Below are 5,400 nucleotides of genomic sequence, written 5' to 3'. Positions count from 1 at the left end.
CCTGACTTTTTCAAATTCCCCAAACCACATCTGGAATATTGTGTTCAGTTCTGAGCACTGCATTTCAGAGAAACCATTGTCAAACTGGAACCTATTCAGAAGATGATCAAGATGGAAATTGCACCATTTATGAATCATTTAACGAAGTGGAAGTATCATGCCAGGAGAAAAGTAGACTTAAGCAGGGTATGATAATTGTCCTCAAGTAATTGAAAGGATGCTATATAGAAGAGGAATTAGACTTATCTCAGAAGTGAAAAGCAGGAGCACTGAGTGGACTTCAGAAAGACTTGGTGTAAGGAAAAAAACTTCTTAACATTTAGATCTGTCACGAAGTAGAATGTACTGCCTTGGGAAGCAGTGGGTTTCTCTTCCCTGGAGGTATTTAAGTAGAGGCCCAATGACTACTTGCATTGGTTTGGATTAGATGACTTCTAAGTTCCTTCCCAACTCTGGGATTCTGTCTCCATTCATCTTCAGTTCCATCTATCCTACTTGACCCTAGTGTGCCTGTGAAGACACTGGACTTACTAAGTGCTTATTATGTTTAAGATAATGTTTACTATGTGTTGGGCACTGTGCTTAATGTTAGAGATACAATACAAGAGTAAGACAGTTTCTGACCTCAACAAACTTACATTCTAATAGTGGGAGACAACATCTATATGTGAGTGAGGTCAAGGAGGAGTGTTTAGGCAAGGGTGGGGAGCCTGTGGCCCTCTAGGTCCTCAAATGGGGTCCTTTGACTGAATCCAAACTTCACAGAACAAATCCCCTTAATAAAAGGATTTGTTCTGTCAAACTTGAACTCAGTCAAAAGGCCGCACTTACGGACCTAGAAGGTCATATGTGGCCTTGAGACCACAGGTTCGCCCCTTACCCTCCCTGCTCCAGTCGAGGGTATCACAGGGATGTTGAGTGGATCCATAAGCCATTTATATACCTTTTCTAGTATGTTTGTGTCTGTGTATGTGTACGTGTATGTATGTGTGTGTGTGTTGGGGGAGAGCTGCTTGTGGTGGTACTATGCTAGTGCTGGCATGTTGATATGGCCAGAGTAGACTTATGGATAGAATGTGAAGCATAGCCTGGTCTGGTCTTCTGTGCCCAGCTAGATATAGAAGGCTAGCAGAATTTATACTTACTTATTTACATCAATCTATGAGAGAGAGAATCAGAGAGTCAGAGACACAGAGGGACAGAGACAGAGAAAAAGAGAGACAGAGAGTCCTCTTCAACTTGCACTTTGTCTAGGGAATCTTCTATGACAAAACACATTTTCGTTGTCATCAATGATCAGCCCATGACATTGCGTTTTCTGACCTTATCATTCAACTGAAATTCCTTTCTCTAAAGTTACCAGTGATTTCTTCATTGACAAATAGATTTTTACTCATTCATCATGGTTCTTGACCTCTCTGAAGCATGCTCTTAATTACTGTCTCCTACTGGATATCATCTCCTCACTGGTTCTCATTCTATCTCTCTTGATTCTCATTCTATCAGTCTGATCACTTATTCTAAGTCTTCAGTTCTCTTCCCTATTCTATATCACACCCCTCAACTGTAAATGCCTCCTAAGGTTCTGTCCTCTTCTATTCTCTCCCTATACTCTCCTTGGTGACCTCATTGTTTCACATAATTTTAATTAATATATCTATTATGATGACTCCCAGATTTATATTTCTAATCCTAATAACTCTTTTGAGCACCTCCTATTTCACCATCTACGTTTTATACATTTTGAAATAGGCAGCCAGATGGTGTAGTGAAGAGAGCTGTAGGTCTAAAGCCAAGACGGTCTGAATTTAAATCCAGTCTCAGCCACTTATTAGCCATGTGAATGACTAGCAGTCATTTAACTCTGTTTGCTTCAGTTTCCTGTTTTGTAAAATGGGGATAATAAGAGCACCTATTTTGCATGGTTGTTGTGAGGATCAAATAAGATAATAATTGTAAAGCACTTAGCATAGTACCAGGCACATAGTAAGTGCTATATAAATGTTAGCTAGAAGGAGTAGTAGTAGTAGTAGTAGTAGTAATTATTAGTATTTGAACTAGATGCCTTGTAGGTATCTCAAATCAAACACATATAAAACAGAATTCATTATCTTTCCCCTAAACCAAATTTCCCTTATTTCTATTTTTGGTATCATTATCCTTCTAGTCACCCAGGTTTGCTATTCTGGTGTTCTTCCTTGATTTCTCACTTTTCCTCAATCCACATATCCACTCAGTTGCTAAATCTTATTTCTACTTCCACAACTTTCCTTGAATCCATCCCTATCTCTTCACTCATGGAGCTTTCATTCTAGTTTACCCTATATCCAAGATAAATTTTCCTGTTCTCCTTGCCCACCACTACATTGAAGTAAGTAAGCACTTAACAAAGTATATACCAACTTGACATATATTCCTTGTCTATTTTCCCCAGTTGTCTCCTAATTGATTTCACTACTTCAGGTCTCACTCCTCTAAAATCTAACCTTCACAAAGTTGCTAGATTTATTTTCTGAAAAAGAAAAAGTCTGCAAATCCGCATTAAGTCTCCTATTCAGTAAATTGCAATGGCTCCCTATTACCTCTGAAATAAAATAAAATTTCCTGTTTAAAACACATCACAATATTTTCTTAACCTACCTTTCTGGCTTTATTTCTCATTATTTTTCTTATACACACATATTAGTCTTCCTGATTTTCCCCAAACATAGCAAATCTATAGCAATCCATATAATAGACACTTTCAGCTTTGAAAATTTATACTGACTATTCCTCATTCCTGGAAATTAGTATCTTGCCACTTTCATTCTTCAAAATCCCTACTTTCCTTCAAAGCTTAACTCAAATACCACCACATGAGAATTTTCTTGACCTTCATAGCTACAAGTGCTGTCTTACCAAAATTACCTTGTATCTGTTTTATGTATAATGTTTTATGTAGTACAGTCTTTCTCAATTAAACTGTAAACCCCTTGATGAGAGGAACTGTTTTATATATATATATATATAATATATATTTTATTCCCAGCCCCTAACATGTCTGGCACGTAGTAGGTGCTTAATGAGTATTTGTTGATTAACTATGTCTTTACATTGATACTAAGAGTTTCATTTTTAAAATAAACATTATACCCATAGTTGTACTTACCAAGGACTCTTATATGATCTTAATATATTGCTAGCAAAACTATCAGAGAAGGGCTAAGTACTATTGTCAACAGGTACGATAAAAGTTTAAAAGGCAACTTTTTTGGACCTAGAGTTGGCATATAAAAATGGAACCCAAACCTTGGGACTACATTGGTTTTGCCATTTCATCAACATGTAAGAGTACAATTACAGTAATATTTAAGGAAAAAGAGTGATGTTTACTGGTGCCAGTAGAGTTAAATGGTCAGGTTGACTTGTTTCTTTGATTTGTAAAGGAGTGAGAATCAGAATCAGATAAGTCTATAGAGTTTGTGAATAGAAGGAAACACAACATTGTGTATATTTCCTTTGGAGAAATTTCCTTTATATTATTATATCATTCTGTTTTTTTCTTCTTCTTACAGAACTAAATGGCATATTAGGTGCTAGAGAGAGAGTGTGAGCTTATGCTGTATTCCCCGCCTCCCCCCAGGGTATCTGATATTTTGCAACACTGCTTGCAACTGTTTAGGTAAAGGTTTCGTACTTGATAAGAAGATCTTTCATAAATAACTTGTTTGCTTTTTGAAGTTCTACTTCTGTCTTTAGATTTTATTTTAAGAATCCAAATGTAGCATGTATGCATAGGGAAACATATAGTGTATGAAAATCACAGGTCTGTTTTTTTTTTAATGTAGTTAACACAATGAGGAATCCAAAAGAGCCCAGGTATCACCTCAGCTTGCAAATGTGTGATCTACTTAGCAAAGAGAGTCACAGAAAGAAAAGCAACACTGAATTAGAATGTAAGTTCATTTGCAAAACTTTAGAGAAGAAAATCGTGAAATATTATGAGCAATATCACCTGACCAGGCAGTGATAAACAGTGGAACAAAATGGGTTTTTAGGAAACTTGGAATGATATCCCAAGAAGACAGATCATCTCAAGTGTATTTATAGTTGAAACTGATAGGAGAGCAACAAACTGCTTCAAAATGGAACAGAGCAGCCAATGTTTTATGAGTGATCTCATTGACAGGCACGAAATCACCACTGTATTTGTAATTCAAACACCTTAGTCAATAGCTGATCATAAAGAAGTAGAAAGGGCACCTAAGAAGATGAAGTGGAAAAAATGGCTGGATTAGACCAAGAAAATTGTACGAAGTGACTAGAAAATAAAAAGGTGATACTCTGACGAAAAAAAAAAGGTAACTGAGAAGACATGCACACCTATAGAAATATATGCTTATTTCCTTGTCTTTACAAAAATTTTAATAGAAAGTTTTTCATATCTGTCCCCCATGCCTGGAATGCTATCCCTTTCATATCCACTTCTTGACTTCCCTGTCTTCTTTCAAGCCTTGGTTAAAGTCTTAACCTTCTCCAAGAAGCTTTTCCCTCTAAGATCACCTTCAGTTTATTATATATTTACAGTGTTTTATATAGTCATTTGTCTGTCTCTCCCCCCTCCCCCCTCCATCCCCATTAGACTGTCAGCTCCTTGAGAGAAGGGACTCTGTCTTTTTTTTTTTAATACCTAGTAGTTAAGACAGTGCCTAGAATATAGTAGGCACCTAATAAACGCTTGTTGACTTGACTTCTCATATTCTGAGGATTTTTAAAATAAAAATCTGAGAGAAACAAGAAAGCTTCTTCAGATGATTTTCTATAGGAAATCACAGCTTACTAGGCACAAAAATAACTGAAAGATATAGAGAATACATGATCTCATTGTGATTATTTTGTTGATTGGGGAGAACAAAGCACATGATTTGGTAAAACAAAATTCTACCTGACAAACTCTCTGACAAAAAAAAAAGTCTCTCATGCACATGTTAAAGCAACAAGATTCCCCAAGAGATGTATCCATCATGATTTGTTCAAAGATGCTCCCAGTATCAATAAAAATCAAAGTATACAACAGTAAAACATATACTCACCATAGGTATTCATCATTTGAGAAGAATGACCTGTACAGAATCCAAAAGAAGCATTAATACAGGTGATCTCTGGATTGCAGATGACAATGCACTGATGTTATAAAATCTTAGAATGCCAGTATCTTCTCAGATACAGTACTCTTCTGAAGATCAACTAACAATCCAAACAAGAGAAACCAAATGGATGAAGAAATACTATTGCTTAGACTATGAAGTGCAATTAGATAAGGAAATGGATTGAGTTTGTCCCTCAGTATATCTAGACGAGAGTCATAGATGTGTAACTAAAGAGAAGAGAATACGCTGGCTTGCATTTGGAAAAATATAC

This window comes from Vombatus ursinus, unplaced genomic scaffold, assembly GCF_900497805.2.
Source record: "Vombatus ursinus unplaced genomic scaffold, bare-nosed wombat genome assembly UNPS02015414.1, whole genome shotgun sequence".
Taxonomy (NCBI): domain Eukaryota; kingdom Metazoa; phylum Chordata; class Mammalia; order Diprotodontia; family Vombatidae; genus Vombatus; species Vombatus ursinus.
This window is presented reverse-complemented; position numbering follows the sequence as displayed.